The following is a 19170-nucleotide window of genomic DNA, read 5'->3' as shown; positions in this document are numbered from 1 at the left end:
AGGTTCTGGGATCTCTCAAGAGGCTTGGGAAGTATTTGGGGCCTCCATCACGGCTAGACTGAGGAGTAACGGGAGCTCAAAGGGCTTTTGTTTCTTGTTCCTCAGCTTTACTCAATTATTATTTTTCCCTGGAGGAAGAATTGCTGCTCATTGCCATGCGAATTGAGCATAAAAGAGGTGCCTTCTAAGAGCAAGCCCAAAGAAGCAACTTCCCGTTCCCAATTAGAAACATGAATCTCCTCCAGAAATACGTGAATGTCTGTGGCGCAGGGCTCTGGACTAACTAACCCACCAACTATCAAGAGGTGCGCGGGCTCCTGGAGCCAGGTCGTTTAGGGGAAGAGAGGGCAAGTGCTGGCTCCCCGGGGGCTGTCCCAGTGATGCACACGGCCCTCGGCACCCCCGATGATGATAGTAATCACATTTAATGTTCATTTTGCAGATGAGCACCAGACACCATGCCAAATGCTCTACGCACACAAAATACACTTTTATTTCCTTCAAATCAATTTATTTCCAATTCCAAATCCTTATTCTACCCCATAGTACCCGCTGGTCCAGACCACGCTGTCCCTCAGGCCCTAAGACGGTGCTGCTTTCGTGACACTCTGGGCACCCGGGAATCTTCGATGAGGCCGAGAGCCCCATGGCCACCTCTTTCTGAGACTTTGCTCTCTTGTTATCCTCAAATGCATTTGCCTCTCCCTTCGCCACATCAGACAATTAGCATTTTCCCTTCATAGGATCTATTGTAGGTTTTTACAAAAGATGGAAAAGCCCATTGACTTCATACTGTGTGTTCTCCTTGGAAAAACTCTAGAAAGCCCAGAAAGGCTTGCAGTGGCTCCTGCTGGACCTGGGACAAGGGAGGGGAGGACGGCCTGTGTGACTCTTCCCTGACGACCCCTGTGCGCAGCGTTCTCTCCACCGTGCAGATGGGATCACTGAGGCCTGGAGCCCTGTGTCCTTCATGCGTTAGCGGTTGGAGGTCTGTGGTTTCCGCCTTGAGGGTCTTCTTCCCTCTGAATTACACAGGGATGGGGTTCCTACATCCCAAGGGAGTTGAGTTCTTCATCCAAACGAGTCCCATCGTTCAGCTGCCCTGCTTTCCTCTTGCCACATGGTGTCACTGTTGCAACTTAGCCCTGCGTCCCTCAAACCCCGCAGAGGCTGGGGGGCGCCTCCCCTGGCCCCTGCCGGAGGACGATCCTGCGCTCCTAGCACAAAGCCAGCTTGCCCCTCTTACTGCTCCAGGGACAGGGGTGACAGCAGGAGCCCTGGGGTCTCTGCCCCAGGGGGTAAGTAGGTTGTAGTGTGGTCAGACACTAAACAAGGCAACAAAAGGAAGACAGGCACTTTCAGGTAATGTCAGAGCCCCAAAGGACACCACGCGGGGCATCGTGATAGACGGCAATAGAGAAGGGAGCGGCCAGTTGAGATTGGATCATGGTTCTCAAGGTGAGGTTCCAGACTGGCAGGCTCCACACCACCGGGGAAGTCCATAGAAGAGCGGTCCTAGGTCAGACTCCCTGAATCATAAGCTCTAGAGGTGGGCTCCGGTGAGCTGTGCTTAACCAGGCCTCCAGGTGATTCTGATGGACCCGGGTGTTGAGAACTCTGAAATTCGATGCCCTGGATTAGATGGTCAGGGAAGCAAGTGATGGAAGAGTGGAGTCTGGAACGGCATAAAGGAGGCAGGTATGGGAAGACGCAGGTCAATGGACGGGCAGTGCAAAGGACACAAGGTGGGAGTGAATTTGGTGAGTTGGAGAGACAGAGGGAGATTGATGAGGTAGGGAGGTGGGGAGGAGGGCAGGGTCCAGAGCCCCCAGACCAGGGCCCAAAGGCCATGGTAAGAAATCTGGATTTAGGTTATGTGAACTGATGTATAGTTCTGTTTCGTTTTGTTTTGTTTTTTGGTGGTGGAGGGGTGGTTTGAGAGAGAGAGAGAGAGAGCATGAGCTAGGGGAGGGACAGAGGGAGAGGGAAGGAGAGAATCTCAAGCAGGCCCCCCACTGAGCATGGAGCCAGACACGGGGCTCGATCTCACCACCCCAAGATCATGAACCTGAACTGAAACCGAGAGTCAACTGTGCCACCTGGCGCTCTGATTTATGTTTTGATCAGACCTCTCTGATCACCGTATGGAGAATGCCAGGGGCCAAGGCAGGAGGCCAGAAAGTCAGAGAGGAAACCATGCAGGTCCCTGGCAGGATCTAGGGCGCCTAGAGTGAGGCAGGGATCTCAACCTTAGATTCATTATCTTCCTCCCTCCTGGTACAGAAGCCTTCCTAGACATTTTATTCCTAATTGCCTTTTTCCCTCCCCGGGAAATTCCCATACCATAGATATGTTGTGTACGGACTGTGGTCTTTGGATGACATCCTGGACCCGATAGTCCCCTATAATTCCACTGCACCACCTAAGATACTTTTCCCCCTTCCCTCTGGGGGTGGGACAGGCCCACTGAGCACACAGGCACTGACGTGATTACGGTGAAGATGGAGATATTTGGGGCTGAGAGATGCCAGGACTCGCTGATAGATTGGATTGGGAGGGAGGGAGAGGACCCTCAAGGAAGATTCCTGAAGCTTTGTCTTGAGCAATTGGGCGGTGAGGACTATTTGCTGGGAAGTGAAAAAGTGGCCAAAGCAGGTGTATTTGCTGAGTTCCGTGGTCGCAGACCCAGGGCCCAGGAGGGAATCCTGCCGCTACCAGGTGACGCTGGCCAGACAGTGTGCGACTACGACAACCCCGGCCTCACGGGGGGCACACAGGAGAGTCCTCCATCTCTGGGGAAACGTCTGGGCTCTCTTGCCTTTCGGGGACAGCTCACTGCCTGCTCTGCGCCCAGCACTCCCCACCCACACCTGAACATCCGTCACCCCTTTGCGGGGAGGTGGGGCAGATTCCTTACTCCACTTAGCAAACAAGGCTCCACAGTCCACCACAGGCCAAGCTGTGAGCTTGAGGCCAGAGGTAAAAAAGACAACAGGATGTGTTGGTCCAGTCATAGAGAGAGGCACGTAAGCAGATCTTTCTAGAAAGGCTCAGTGCTGTAGGCAGGCTCTACGGGAGCACAGGGGTGGGAGAGAGGGCCCAGCTGGGGCTGAGGGGAGGGAGAGAGGTCTCCAGAGGGAGTAGCCTTGCCTCTGGGTCTGCAGAACCAACTAGAAAAAGGGACCTGCGGGGAAAGGAGACAGTATCAGGCAGAGGGAACAGCTGTCATCATTACAGATCGAGAGGAAACAGAACTTAGTAAAGGACTAGACGTAAGAGGCTCCTTTTTTCTTAAAATATATTTTTAAAAGATTTATTCATGAGAGACACATAGAGAGAGGCAGGGACACAGGCAGAGGGAGAAGCAGGCTCCCTGCAGGGAGCCCGATGTGGGTCTGGATCCCAGGACCCCAGGATCACGACCTGAGCCAAAGGCAGACGCTCAACCACTGAGCCACCCAGGCATCCCTAGACTTACAAGGGCCTTACATGGAGAATTCCAGAACCTCTTTAAGTCTGGGAAAGACAGGATGGAGCATATTTATTAAGCTCAACCTCTTGACTTCTTCAGATACACAAACTTAGAACAGGAATCCTTGGTGTTTGGGTGACAGCAGGTTAGGGAAGGGTAGAAAGATGGTTTGAAACATGAAAGAGTGGACTTGCGATGACGGGCACCGGTGGTCCTGACGCCTTTGCCTGCCACTGAGTCACCTGCACGCGGGGCATGGGACCCAGGGCCTAAGCCCACACCTCACCCACCGCTCAGCGGGGACGCAGGCAGGTGACGGGAAGGCCACGAGGACGGCGGGGCCCGGGAGGGTGAAGGAACGTGCCCCCCACGCACACAGAAGGTGGCACGATGGGGACTGCAATCCAGCTGGGTCCCCTGCTGCCGGGAGCCGGGCTCAGAGCCATCGTGCTGAGCTCTCGCGGGTGTCTGAAAACATTTGTGTTGTGGGCTCCGTAATTAGAAAGCAAACCCCAGTCTGTCCTTACAATCTAATTTCCCTGTAAACAAGGGCCGTTCTCAGACCCAGAAAAAAAAGGAAAATCAAAAAGATCTGTTTTCTGAGCAGCGGCCGGGGCGGCTCTGAATGAAGGAGCCCCAGGTCCCCTGCGCGGCTGTGATCGTTCCTTCCAAACAAACTTCTGCAAAGTCCCAGATGCGCTTCGGAGCTCCTGCCAAGGCCGGGTGTGTCAGGCAGGGCCTCCTCCGCCAGTCCTGCTCCTGACTCATTATTTATCCCTGCAGGAAGTAAACAGGCAGAGAGGGCGGGTAGTGAGCTCCCCGGCTTGTGCCACGGCCCGAGAGAAGGTCTGTGAATTAGGTCTGCTCTCTGCTCATCTGGCTTCAAGGGAGCATTTAGAGAGAGGCCAGCAGGACTGGTTTTCCACCCTGAGATCATACTTACTGTAACAACGTGGAAAATACAGAAAAGTGAAAAGGGAGGGGAGAAAAAAAATATCACCAACGCGCTCACCGTCTATAGACAACTGCTCTTAAAATATTAGCATTTCGGGATCCCTGGGTGGCGCAGCGGTTTGGCGCCTGCCTTTGGCCCAGGGCGTGATCCTGGAGACCCGGGATCGAATCCCACATCGGGCTCCCGGTGCATGGAGCCTGCTTCTCCCTCTGCCTGAGTCTCTGCCTCTCTCTCTCTCTCTCTCTGTGACTATAATAAATAAATAAAAATTAAAATAATAATAATAATAATAAAATATTAGCATTTCCCTCAGGCTTTTCTCATTGTTCTAGTTCTTTACTGATTGTGATAGCTGTGTGTGTGTATGCATGTTCATATGTATTGAAATATTTAAATACATTCAAGCAATACATTTATGAGTACACATGTTTATATATAATATATATTTAAATATGCAAATGACATATCAGAAAGAATAGTTTTATATACGGTGTATTTAATTAATAGACTATGTTTTAGAGCAGTTTCGAGTTTACAGAAAAATTGAGCAGTACAGAGAATTCTTTTTTTTTTTTTTAGTACAGAGAATTCTTTTTTTTTTATGTTGCTGCCAAAGGCTTTATTTTGAATTTAAATTTGAAAAGTGACCTAGAATTTTATGTTTTTTTATAATAAATTTATTTTTTATTGGTGTTCAACTTGCCAACATACAGAATAACACTCAGTGCTCATCCCTTATATATCCCCCTTCCTCTTCTACCGTTTGCCTTCTTCTTCTTCTTCTTTTTCTTCTTCTTCTTCTTCTTCTTCTTATTATTATTATTATTATTATTATTATTATTATTATTTTCAAGTAGACTCCGTGCCCAGCATGGAGCCCAGCAGAGGGCCTGAACTCACAACCCCGAGTCAAGAGATCAAGACCTAAGCTGAGATCAAGAGTCAGATGCTTAACTGACTAAGCCAAGCCACCCAGGCATCCCCAGTTTGCTCCATTATTAACATTTTACATTAGTTTGGTGCATTTGTAACAGCTAATGAGCCAACGTTGATTCATTATTATTAACTAAAATCTAGTTTACATTAAGCTTTACTCTCGTGTTGTACAGTCTGTGGGTTTGGCAAAAGCGTAATACCATGTACCCACCATTGCAATATCTTGCAGGAAGGTTTCACTGACTTGAGAAATCTCCTGTTTCCGTCCCCCACCAACCCCTGGTGACTACTGATCTTTTTATTGTCTCCAACGTTTTGCTTTGTTTTGTTTCCAATTGCCTTCTTTTGTTGGTATAAGATACGTTCCATAAGAGTATGAAGCTGAGAGCTTGATGAATGTTTACGCTCCTGTACACCTGTGTGATCAAGCCCCACTCTAGAGCTAGATCATTTCTGTTGCCCCAGAACATTCTCTCTTGTGTCACTTCCTAGTCAGTACCCTGCCTAAGGATAACAACTGTTCCGACTTCTACCACCAGGAATTAGTTTTGCCAAGTATTGCTTCACTTTATATAAAGGGGGATTAAAGAGCATATATACTTTGGTGTCTGGCTTCTTTTATACACAGCTACTTGTTGGTTTTTAAAATTATTTCTTATTGTGGTAAAAAAAATACATAACGTATAATTTACCATCTTATTACCATCAATTCTAAGTACAGTTCAATGTTGTGCAAATGTTTCTATTCTTTCTTTTTTTTCTTTTTTCTTTTTTTTGAGAGGGAGAGAGAGGGGGTGGACAGCGGGAAAGGGAGAGAGGGAATCTTTAGCAGGCTCCATGTGAGGCTCCGTCTCACAACTCTGAGATCATGACCTGTGAACTGAAATCAAGAGTCGGATGCCTAACTGACTGAGGCATCCAGGCACCCTGTTTCTATAGTTTCTTCAGGTAGAAGCTGAGGCCACTGATTTGTTTTCCCTTAATATATGTGCTTTGGTGCATTGAAAGTCTAAGTCTTGCTTTAACTACATGTGACATTTTGATATTTGTGTTTTCATTTTCATTTGGTTCGAATACTTTCAAATTTCCCTTTTAATTTCTTCTTTGACTCATGGGCTACTAGAAGAGTATTATTTAATATCCAAATACTTTGGGGGTTTTCTAGGTATCTTTATTTTTTTAAGACATTTATTTTAATGAGAAAGAGAAAGACACACACACACACACAAGTCAGGGGAGGGAAGGAGGAGAGACTCTCAAGCAGACTTCCCCCCGAGCATGGATCCCCACGTGGGGCTCCATCCCGCAACCCATAAGATCATGACCTGAGCTGAAATGAAGAGTCAGACACTTAACCGACTGAGCCACACAGGAGCCCCCAGTTATCTTTTGTTATTTTTCCTTTAATTACATTGTAGCCAGATAATATACTTTAAACAATTTTAATCTTTTAAAATTTACTGAGATGTTTTTAAAATGGGTAGAATATGGTCTATCTTGTAAATGTGTCATTTTCTTTTGAAAAGAATGTAATTCTGCCTCTAATAGATAGTGTTTAATACATAGTGATTGGGTTAAATTAATTGATAGCCTTTTGTATCTGCACTGATTTATTAATCTGCTTTTTCAGTCAATTACCAAGAAAGGTGTATGGAACTGCCAGTATATAATTGTGGACTTGGTCATTTCTATTTATTTATTTATTTATTTATTTATTTATTTATTTATTTATTTAGATTTTATTTATTTATTAATGACACACACACACACACACACACACAGAGGCAGAGACACAGGCAGAGGGAGAAGCAGGCTCCATGAACCGGGAGCCTGACGTGGGGCTAGATCCCAGGTCTCCAGGATCACGCCCTGGGCCAAAGGCAGGTGCTAAACCGCTGAGCCACCCAGGGATCCCCTTGGCCATTTCTTTTTATTCATCAGTTTTTGCTTTATGTATTTTGAAGCTCTGTTATTAAGTAAACTTTTAGAATGTTTATGTCCTATGAAATGAACCTTTTCTCATTAAGATGACCTTCTTTATGCCTGGTGATACTCCTTGCTGCAAAATCTTTTCTGTCTGATGTAATACAAATGAAGTAACTTTATTTTCATTGGTATTTTCATAGTATAGCTTCTCCCTCCCCTGCATTCTCTTCCTTTTAATCTATGTGTTTTTTTTAAGCAAAATTTGAAATGCTTTTCTCATACAATTGGGTCTTCCTTTTTAATCCATTCTGAATATTGCTCCCTTTTAACTGAAGTGTTTATAACATTTGCATTTAATGTGATTATTAATATGGTTGGCTTAAATCTACAGTCTTATCATTTGGCTTCACCTCCTTTCTGTTCCTTTTACCTTCCTTTTTGGCCTTCTTTCGGAAAAATGTCATTATTTTTATGATTTTATTTTACTTACCTTTTAACTTATTAACCACAACTATATGTTAGGTGATTGCTTTAGGATCTATATGATACATCTTTAATGTGATAAATCTGCTTTCAAGTGATATTGCACCATTTCATGTATATTTAGAAGAGTTTTGCCCCTACAACAGTATACTTCTTTTTCTCCCCTTTAGCCTTTGTGCTTTGTTGTCATACATTTTATTTCTATATATGTTTCAAATCTCACAATATATGTTATTTTTGCTTGATATAGCCAATTATCTTTCAAAGGAGATTTACATAATAGAAAAAGACTTTATATTTACCACCATAGTCACCATTTCTGTCATTCTTTATTCTTATGTGTAGATCCTGATGGTCATCTGACATTATTTCCTTTTGGTTTGAAGGACTTCCTTCAACGTTTCTTGAGAGATAGGTCTGATGGTGATTAGCTTTCTTAGCTTTTAAATGTCTGAAGAAAATCTTTGTTTCACCTATATTTTAGAACGATGTTTTTGCTGGGCAAAGAGTTCTAGATAGTTCTTTTTTCTTTTACTACTCTAAAGATACTGCCCCACTGCACTCCAGCACATATGGTTTCCGACAAGTTTCTGTGACCCTTTCTTTTGTTCTTCTGTCTTTTCTTCTCTGTGTGCTTTTAATATTTTTCATGTTTTTACTGGTTTTAAGCAATTTGGTTATGATGAGACTTGGTGTATGTTTCTTCTTGTTTCCTGTGCTTATATCTGCTTGCTTATAGTTTACATCATTTTTAGAAAAGTTTTCACCTGTTATTTCCTCAAATAGTTTTTTAAAATCTCCCTTCCGCCTTTGTGGACTATATCTGCCTACTTGAAGTTGTCTCACAACTCACTGATATTCTCTTTTGGTTTTTAATTTTTTTTTTGTCTTTTTTTCTCTGTGTTTCATTTTGGACTATTTCTATTGCTATGTCTTCAAGGTCACTAATCTTTTTCTCTCTAATGACTAATCTGTTACTAATCCCACCCAGTGTGTTTTTCATTTTATTTTTTTATTTTTTGTTTTTCATTTTAGACATTGGAGTTTTCATCTCGATATATGTGACTAGGATTTTTTTTAACGATTTCACTTATTTATTTGAGAGAGAGAGAGAGAGAGAATACAAGCAGGAGGAGGGACAGACAGAGAGGGAGAAGCAGGCTCCCTGCTGAGCAGGGAGTCCACTGTGGAACTCGATCCCAGGACCCGGAGATCATGACCTGAGCTGAAGGCAGATGTTTAACTGACTGAGTCACCCAGGCACCCCTAAAGATTTTATTTTTAAGTAATCCCTAAACCCAGTGTAGGGCTCAGACTCATGACCCCAAGGCACGATCTGGAGACCCGGGATCGAATCCCACATCAGGCTCCCGGTGCATGGAGCCTGCCTCTCCCTCTGCCTATGTCTCTGCCTCTCTCCCTTTCTCTCTCTGTGACTATCATAAAAAAAAAAAAAAAAAAAAAAAGAGTTGCATGCTCCTCGACTGAGCCAGCCAGTTGCGTCCTGATTGGGATCTTTTTTTATATCTTCCGTGTCTGTACTTAACATGCTGAATCTTCCCTCTAGCCTCCTAACATGATTATAACATGATTATAACATGTTTTTAAAAGTCCTTGTGTACTAATTCTCTCATCTGCATAATTTCTGGGCTCGTTTTGATAAATTGAGTTTACTTTTCACTGTGGGTCATGTTTCCCTGCTTCTTTGCATTCCAAACACTGTGGGCTTTATGCTTTTGGATTCTGGATATTTTTGTATTCTTATAAATATTCTTGAACTTTGCTCTGGGATGCAGTTCAGTTATTTGGAACAGCTTAATCCTTTCGGGACTTCATTAGGTGGGACCAGAGCAGTGTTTAGCACAGGTTCATTTTTTCTACTACTGAGGCAAGGCTCTTCTTAGTACTCTAACAGATGTCACATGAATTATGAGGTTTTTGCACTGTGGTGGGTGGGAACAGGAGCTCTTCCCAGCTCTGTGTTAGCTTTAAGGATTCTGCTCTATAAACCTCTCAGGTGGTCTGAACCTAATCTCACGTGGTGTTTGTACATATACATGCTGATCAGAGCTTGGATATCCCCAGAGTTCTGTCTTTGTCCAGCTTTCTCTTCTCTGGCTCTCAGATGCCCAGCTCCATCACCTCAAGTCTGGGAGACTCTTGGGCTCTCCCTGGGCTGCTTTCTCCAGGTCTTTATGGGGGTAAAAGCAGCACTTACTCTGTTGCTTTCCATCTCTAGGGATCACAGACCTCTGTTTCTCCTATCTCCTGTAGCAGCTGATCCCCCATTAGTCCAAACCCCTGTTGTGGTAACAATTCTTTATATGACTCTTCCCAACCCAAGCTCTCTGAAAAGACCAAAAAGCCATCGGATCAAGTTTCTTTCTCTGCAGTAAAACACCTGGCATTTACTTTGGGAGGGGTGGGGAGACACTTCTAGAAAAAAAAAAAAAGATAATAAGGGAGAAGATGCCATGGGCAAGAGTTGTTTTTCTTTCCTTCTCAAGAGCAGCTTGCATTCTAGACACTGATAGTCTCTTTTCTTTTTGCAGCCTCAAATGCCAACTTTGACAGGAGTTAATCTTCTTAAATAATCACTACAGCTGTGTTAATGTTGGGAAGGAGCCTGGGATGGTTTTTATGCCTTTAACATGGAACTAGCTTGATTCTTGGTGATGTTGATTCATCAATCCCTCCACCCTGTACACATTTAGGACAGTGAGATTATAGAGAGGCAAATCTACAGTGGGTTGGTGACTGAGACTTATTCTAGAAAGAAACCCTTTATCATTTTTTGAGCTCGGTACACATGCATGGAGCCTCACATAGGTGACACTGGTGACATTATTTTGTTCAGGGAATGCCCCAAATTCTCTGAAAGATTTTTCAGTCATCAAGGGAAGATTCCAATATGTTTTCTGCTTTTACTGTGTTGACAAAGGCAGGAAAATGACTTTAATGTACATGAGAAGTCTTATCAAGAAGGAATATTAACAAAAATATGTCTACCATTATTTGTTGTTCCTTTACGTCAAAATAAAATAGAAATGCCACCGTAATCCAAGCACACAAAAAAACCACTGCTTGCATTTTTCTGTGAGTAATTTGTAGGCTTTAACCTAAAAATAAGAAAATATTGCTGATGTGTTATTCTAGTGGTAGAGCAATGGGTGGCCCTGTGCCTGGCAAAATGAAGCTCGAGGCCAAGAGCAGGTACCAGCCCAGTGAACCCAGCTCTCTTCTCCCATCTTCCCATGGTGTTGTTGGCCATTGGCATGTTCTTTACTGCTTGCTTCTTTGTTTATGAGGTCACCTCCACCAAGTGCACTCAGAATATCTACAAAGAGCTCCTCATCTCCTTGGTGGCCTTGCTTTTCATGGGCTTTGGAATCTTCTTCCCACCTGCTGTGGGTTGGCATCTATATATGAGTTTCCAAGGGTTCCAACCAGGCGGCTTCCCTGCATTCCGGCTTTTGTAAAATAATTTGTTTACTATTGCTGGAAGTGTCACATCTGCTGCTCATAATAAAGCCACATGTGTGACCAAAAAAAAAGAAATTAAGAAAGGGGCACCTGTGGCAGAGTTGGTTGAGTGACCGACTCGTGGTTTGGGCTTAGGTCATGATCTCAGGGTCATGGGATCAAGTCCCACTTTGGGCTCTGCATGCAGTGGGGAGTCTGCTTGAGGATTCTCTCTCCCTGCCCCCCACTTCTCTCTCTCTTTCCCTGTTTAAAAAAAAAGTTAACACATTTAAATGAATTGGCGTCTGGTCATGACAGTATCTAGATGCATTGGAAGGACAATGATAGATGCAAGTGACACCCAGAAAGAGATGTAGATTCGTGCCACATCTCTCTATGGGGAGCTCTTGTGTGCAACAATCCAGCAGCCCCTTCCAATAATCAGTCTGGGAACCACAAAATTGTGTTAGTCCACTGTCTTTTGGACTCCACAAGAAAGATGCTGAAAAAATTGGTTAGAAGACAGTTTTTGGATTTTTCTTGGAATCCAGTTGCCTGTCCTTCCCCCCTGCCCCACTCTGCTGGATAATGGAGTCTCTGACATGGGCTGATCTGTTGACCTTGAAGTCATCTTAAGTTCATGTGGCAGAGTGTGCACTGAATAATAAGGTGATTTATTTATTTTCCTCTCGGCTATTACATGAGTCGCTCAAGCATTGTGGTCTTTGTTTATTCTGTAACAGAATGAGCACAGGAAAGAGTTAAAACTACATTAAAAATACAAAGCTGAGTCAGACAGGGCTGCCAAGGTCGCTGGGCTCCTTGGTCTCTGTGCAGGAAGCATTGTTTGGACAAATTAGGGCCGTGTGTATAGATTGGCCCTAATCTACTAAGATCGCAAAGAAGTTTCTGAGGAGGTACCTTCCTCCGTGAAATACCAGGTTTAGTTGTTGAGACCTGGCAATTTCCCTCTCTTTATTAACTTGAGAATTCTTTCCTCTGCACGAATCACTTGGAATTTAAATCCTTTCCCAAAGTCCCTGGAATAGGCAGTACCACTCACAATACAGGAGTTTTTTTATGTCAGTTAAAAAAAATTATTTCTCGTTTCTATATTCATTCCATATTGAATCATTCATTCAGCAGAGTATGTACCAGTGCTAGACTGAGGTATAAAAATAAATGAGATGAATTCCCTCCAAGATCCAGAAGGTCGTACCCAGTGGGAAAATAAGTGCGTAAACAAACAAGATAACATGCAGGTACTGAGTCTACACACAGGCTTTAGGGGAATAGAAAACACCATTCAGGGGAGAAAGGGGGTCTTAGCATGGAGGAGGGAAAGAGGAAATCCCGTGGTGGAGGAGAGTTGGGGGTTCTCATTGCAGAGGAGAGTTAGGGAGTGTTACCGTGGAGGGGGAAGGAGTTCCCAATGTGCAGAGCCCTCAGTTGGCCTTGTTCTGAGGCACAAAGAAGCTATTCACATGTTCTTGATTTACAAGCATATTCTGTTCCAGAGCAGGTGAGAGGTGAGTACACGGGGTGCTTTGATAGTGTGTTTTCAGAACTGTCCTTCTAGTTCTCTAAAGGACAGCTGAAATGTCTTTACCAAATCTTCCTTTTACTTAGGGCTGTGCATCCCATCCTATGTTCTCTGTGTGGCACACCAGTCTCGCTAAATGCCCTATTAGAAAAGGGGGCAGAGCGCAACCCGGGTGGCTCAGCAGTTTAGCGCCGTCTTCAGCCCAGGGCGTGATCCTGGAGCCCCAGGATTGAGTCCTACATTGGGCTCCCTGCATGGAGCCTGCTTCTCCCTCTGCCTGTGTCTCTGCCTCTTTCTCTCTCTCTCTGTGTCTCTCATGAATAAATAAATAAAATCTTTTTAAAAGGGGGGAGGCAGAGGAAGATTTTTGAGAAACGCTAAGTTTGGAAAACACTGTGCACATATCTTCTTGTTGATTCACAATGTGTGGTGGTATCTCAAAGGCACTGAGAAGTCCTACAGTAAAGAAACTTGTTTAATCATGCTTCATCTAGTGCTTCCTGTATCATCTAAAGAGCAGGGACACTGCTTTCTTGGACATCTAACAATCATATTATGAGAAACATGGAGTTCAGTGTTTAAAAGCTTCTGATAGAATTGAAAAAATGGAGAACGTATCTTACACAACTCTTGTTAGTCATTAGTAATTGATCCAGAATGATCTATCATAGTTGGCCCAATCATGTATCAAGTTCTCTATTTTTTAAGATTGTATGTATGTATGTATTTATTTATTGAGAGAAAGAGTGTGTGTGTGTGTGTGTGTGTGTGCATGAGTAAGAGGGCTGGGAGGCAGAGAAAGAGGGAGAATCCCAAGCAGACTTTGTGCTGAGCGGGGAACTCGACGTAGGGCTCAATCTCACAGCCCTGGGGTCATGACCTGAACTGAAATCAAGTGTCAGATCCTTAACCAACTGAGCCACCCACGCACTCCTCATATATCAAGTTCTTGAGGAACCATTTTCTTAGGCAGTCTTCTTAGTTTGGGATAGAAAAGAGAAAGAAAGGAAAACTGGGAAGTGAGCATCTCATAGAGAGTAGAGTATCTCCAAGAATCATAGTTATTTATAACCCTAGAGCATATTGGTTACCAGACTTATGATCCACAGAGAGAAAAAATACAAAGTAAAGGACAAGACTAAAGACAGTGAATTGGTTGGGTGATTAGCCATTTAGCTGTGTCATTGTGAAGATCGACACGATCCCCAAAGTAACCAGGTTTGTCCTGATTCCATGTTTGGAAGAACTGAAAACATTTTGGAGGTCAGTTTTCTTTCTTTGGTTGGGGTCTCGGCCTTCCTTCTACTGAAGAAAAGTCACATGTACAACATGACCCATGGGTTCATTCAGATGTTGGCAAGTCCTGAAAACTTATGGGAGAAATAAAACAACACAGTCATCCTAAACTGCTCTTGGGGTTTGGGGAGCTAATTCATCACATCCCTTCCCACCAGATTCTTACTCAATCATGAAATTGGCACCGGAGTCTGAAAGGAGAAGAGAGCCAGCTTTAAGCAGATAAATAAAAATGGGGCTCCTGATACTGCCCCCTGAGCTAATCTTCCCCACCCAGTGCCAGGGTGTGGACAAGCACAGGGTGCCATGAAGCCTGGGGAGGGTCAGCTCCAGAGAGCCTGTCACTTGGCAGGCAGCTGGGGGAAGGCACTTCTTATCTCTGCGACCTGGAGCACCTTAACCCCCACCTGTGTGGAAACTGTATCTATGGGGGCTGATTTCCCCCTCTCACCAATCAGAGGAGTCTCACTTCTTCCTGGGGGATAACCCTAAGGGAGAATAGGGCAGAGTGTCATACTTTCTTTGAGAGCTCAGCTGTGTCAGAAAAACCCCAAATTTATGGGCCAAGGCAGAAATACATGCAGCTGAGGACCACCCCCAGCCCAGAGCCCTCTCATCACCACCCCAGCTGCCACAACTGGTAACAGTATATTTGGACTGGTGGTTTCCAGGGGCTGCAGTGGAAGTCACAGGATCTCTCTCTACCCCTTGCTTTCCTTTTCCAGAAAGAACATTGGAATGCAATGAGTAACAGTGATGATGTTATGTGGGGAAATCTTCTAATCTTTTCAATTACACTAATTTATGAAAATAACAAATCATTCACAGACTTCTGTACTTTATAATTAGTAACAAATTTCTTGCAGCGCACCCCCTAAACTCATCAGACCCACCAGTGTGCACAGGGACTTGTGGTAGAAAAGTGCTGCCTTAGCCTCAAGAAGCGTTTAAACAAAAGTACTTTGCTTTTTCTGAGCCTCATTTTCCTGGATCTTCAGCAGTAAAATGAAGAATTTGGACAAAACAGGTTACTAGAATGCTGAGATTGTCACATCAAACAACCATGACTTGGGAGCATTTCTGCATATTTAGAATCTTTGATTTGGGTTCATTTGTATCTGCCCATTCAGGCATTCATCTACCCAATCATCCATCCACCAACCGTTCATCCATTCATTCAACCATCCATCCGTTCATCCAGTCATCCATTTACCAGTCACCCAACCATCCAGCCATTCCTTTAGCCAGCCAGCCATCTACCAACCATTCATCCAACTATCCAGCCATCCAGGCATCCAGTCATCCATCCACCAATCACCCATCCACCTAGCCATCCATCTATCCATCCATCCATCCATCCATCCATCCACCTGTGCATCTACTCATACATTCGTATATTCAATGTTTGCTATATGCTAGATACTGGGGATACAATATTGTAAAGAAACAAGACTTAGTCTTCATTATACTCCAATGGAGGGAATGATCATCGATCCATGTTGATGGCAACTGTGACTACAGCCATCACTAGGTGGGCCTGTGAAAGCAGATCTGATCCAAGTGGCCAGGCCAGGAGGGCTTTGTTGACCAGTGATGAGTAGGGCTGGGACCTGCCGGGGAAGAGTATGAGGAATCCAGGCTCCAGGCAGATGCACAGATGGGGAGGTCTGAGTGGGACGAGACAGGAAAGGTAGGCAAGGGCCACAGCTGATTGCAAAGTGAAACCACTGGAGAGATATCCCACGAGGGTGGTGGGATTAGGCTTCTATTTCTAAGCCGTTTTGCTCTGGCTGCAGATTGGGAAACAGAATGATGCAGCCAGAGTGCATGGGAGAAGAGGCTAGAGTGCCCGTCCAGAAGGCGTGAAGTCAACAAGTACAGGGAAGCAGGAGGTGGCAGGACCCTGGAGCCAGGCAGTGTGCGGGGCTCCAGCTTGCTTTGTTTGCCTCAGGAGCTCTGAGCCCCTGGGTCCAGTCTGAAAGCTCTCTGGGGGGGATCTCTGGGTGGCTCAGCAGTTTAGCGTCTGCCTTTGGCCCAGGGCGCGATCCTGGAGTCCCGGGATCGAGTCCCGCGTCGGGCTCCCTGCATGGAGCCTGCTTCTCCCTCCTCCTGTGTCTCTGCCTCTCTCTCTCTCTCTCTCTCTCTCTCTGTCTATCATAAATAAGTAAATAAATAAATCTTTAAAAAAAATGAAAGTGCTCTGGGACTATTTCTACATGTGTGCAATGAGGGCCATCTACTCTGCAGCGCTACTGAGTGGATTGTGCGCAATCATAACTGGAAAGTGCTTAGCATCCGTGATAAATGCTCAGCAGGTGGCAACTCTCCATCATGACAATTTTGCTTCCTGGTTTTGCTGGTTCCCTTGAAGCCTGCAAGTTCAAGGGCCATGCTTGTTTTTTCTCAACCAGCCTCCTTCCCCGAACATTCCTGGTTGGCTCAAGTGTATGTCTTCAGAACTGTGCACTTAGGAACCCATCTGGAAGTTGCTGTCTCCAGCTAGGGTAGTGGAGAGTGCATCTCCGTTGTCTGCTCAGAACTAGGCTGCAACAAATCACCTCTCTTCCCAGGTTGCTTTACCCTATGCTTCTCCCTTTGTTGGGCTGGGGGTATCTGGTCTGCACAGAGGAGACCACGGCCAGCCTCCTCCTATAACCTCAACTCAAAGGCAGCGCCCCCTACAGGCTGAAAGCCTTCCATTGAGAGTTGGGCGATGCCCAGCCCACAAGAGCTGGCCTTTGGATTCTGAGCAGAATCTCCATCCCACACGTTTCGATACAATCTTGAAGTATAAAAGGACATTATGTAAGCTTCAATTAATGCAGAGCCCTCACGGATCAGTTCTTAGGATTTTTCCTGCCCTTAGGCAAACTTGCTTCTGACAAGTGGCTTAATCTGGTTTTAAAAATTGCTTCGGATGGGCAATCAAAGAAATTGCTGTGGCTCAGCTTATGCTAAGTAAAACAAGCAGGTTTTCTATGGGGGGGGGGGGGAGTCGTGTGCCTCACACTCAGTGGGAATTTGCTCCTGGTTGTTTTCTGATAAGACCCACAAGTTTTCAAGGTGCCCAAATTGAATAAATCTATTATCTTGTCCCCAAATTATAAAGACTTCATTCCGCCTGAAGACTTCATTCCGCCTGAAGGGAGGCCGCATTCTCCCTCTAAGCTGGCAGCTCCTGTCGGAGGCAGGGATGAAGAAGTGGTTTTATTTTTATTATTACCCGTGTGGGGTGGGTTGTGTTCTGTGCTTCTGGAGCAAGCAGACATATGCAGGAGCACTTCATTTCTGAATTACACACCATTAATCTCATTAACTGCTAAAGGGTGTGACCCCTAGCTAATGAGGGGGACTCAAAATGTAAAGTGCTTGTAAAAAGCAAACTGGCCAAATGCAGAGTGCAGAGTTGTTGGTTCCAGAACAATCCAACAGCCCTGCAGCCTGGAGCCCTCCTGGGCCTGGTTTCGGAGTGGCTCCACATGCAGCCATCAGCGCTGGGCCAGGGCTTTCTGGGTGCAGCTGTCCTTGTGGCCAGCTGAGGATTAAAGAGATTTGTATAACTCACCCTCAGAGTTTTCTCTTCTTTGCCCTTGTCAGCTCTGTTTTTGGGTCTGAAAATAAGGAATCTGGTTGAAACAGGAGCCACCTCTTCCTTGGGTCCATCTTAAATATCTTTAGTGCTTCAGACACATCATTCGTGTGTCATATGTGCAGCGACAGGCGTTAAGTGAGGATGTTGGGTGTAATGATGACGTGTACACACCCCCCCTCCCCCAAAGATGGGGAGTCCATTTCTTAGGTGGTAGTCCATTTCACAGTTCTGGAGGCTGGAGATCCAACATCAAGGTGCCAGCAGATTCCATCTGGTGAGATCCTGCTTCCTGGTTCATAGATATTTTTTCTGCTGTGTCCTCCCATGGCAGAAGGGACAGGGAACTCTCTGGGGACTCTTTTATAAGGCCATGCATCTCATTAATGGCCCCATTCATCTTCAGGACAAGTCACCTCCCAAAGGCCCCACTTCCTCATTCCATCTGGGGGGGTGGGGATTAGCTGTCAACACATGAATATGAATTGGGGGGCGGGCAAATATTCAGTTTCCCTCCTTGGAAGTTTTTATTCTTGGAGGCAATATAGATTATTTTACAATCCTTCATTTTGGAAAACGTGAAACCTCAAAATGTTGCAAGGAGAGTACAATAAATACCCATATACCTATTGTGAAGGCAGGGTCGGGTTCTGATGAGACCTTTCTTCTTGGCTTGCAGATGGTGGCTTCTTGCTGTGTCCCCTCATGGTTTTTTTCTGTGTGAGCACACTCCTGGTGTCTCTTCCTCTTCCTTTTAGGGCACCACTTAGATGGCATGAGGACTCAACACCTATGACTTTATTTAACTTTATTTATTGCCTGAAAGACCTTATCTCCAAATACAGTCACATTGGGAGTTAGGACTTCAACATGTGGATTTTAGGGTGGATACAATTCAATTTCTAAATTTTAACAGGAATATATTCCAGGGGCACCTGTCTGGCTCAGTCGGTTAAGTGTCTGCCTTTGGCTCAGGTCATGATCCCAGGGCCCTGGGATGGAGCCTCTCATCGAGCTCCCTGCTCCTCCCTCCTCCTCTGCTGTTCCCCCCACTCGTGCTCTCTCTCTGTCAAATAAAAAAAGAACTTAATAAATTAAAAAAAAAATGTGTCTCGCTTTGCCACTGTATGCATCCCTGATAAATGAATGTATATGCATTGCCTGGCATTGGAAAGCTAGACTTCTGGTAGTGAATGTGTAGAGTAGAATCTTTTCTCTGGTCACATTCAAAACGCTGTGGGTCTGTGAATGGGTGAATGTGTACATAAGTAACAGGTGCAAGAGCATTCCATAGATTTTCCCCCCTATAATAATTTTATTTTTTTCCCTATAGTAATTTTAAAGAACATGGCAAAAGCCCTAGAAAAACCACACTTCTATTAACTTAGTGTTGAGCAATTTCTCTTGGTGCTAAAAGATATGCAATCGTAACAAGTACATAGGATCACAGCCATGTAAAAATAACAAAATTGCATTGTTTAACAAATTGTGTAAGAAAAGAAGGGAAT

At 44.9% G+C, this 19170-nt stretch overlaps 1 protein-coding gene and 1 pseudogene across 15 annotated transcripts in view; both read left to right on the top strand.

Moving 5' to 3' along the window:
* Positions 1–19170, top strand: part of TACC2 (transforming acidic coiled-coil containing protein 2) — a 206033-nt gene that overhangs the window by 37556 nt on the left and 149307 nt on the right. The window lies entirely within an intron of this gene.
* LOC144301005 (dolichyl-diphosphooligosaccharide--protein glycosyltransferase subunit TMEM258 pseudogene) lies at positions 10963–11354 on the top strand (annotated as a pseudogene).

This window comes from Canis aureus, chromosome 29 (genome assembly GCF_053574225.1).
Source record: "Canis aureus isolate CA01 chromosome 29, VMU_Caureus_v.1.0, whole genome shotgun sequence".
In the NCBI taxonomy this organism is placed as follows: Eukaryota; Metazoa; Chordata; class Mammalia; order Carnivora; family Canidae; genus Canis; species Canis aureus.
Note: the sequence above shows the minus strand (reverse complement) of the source record. Positions and strands in the feature narration are given on the sequence as shown.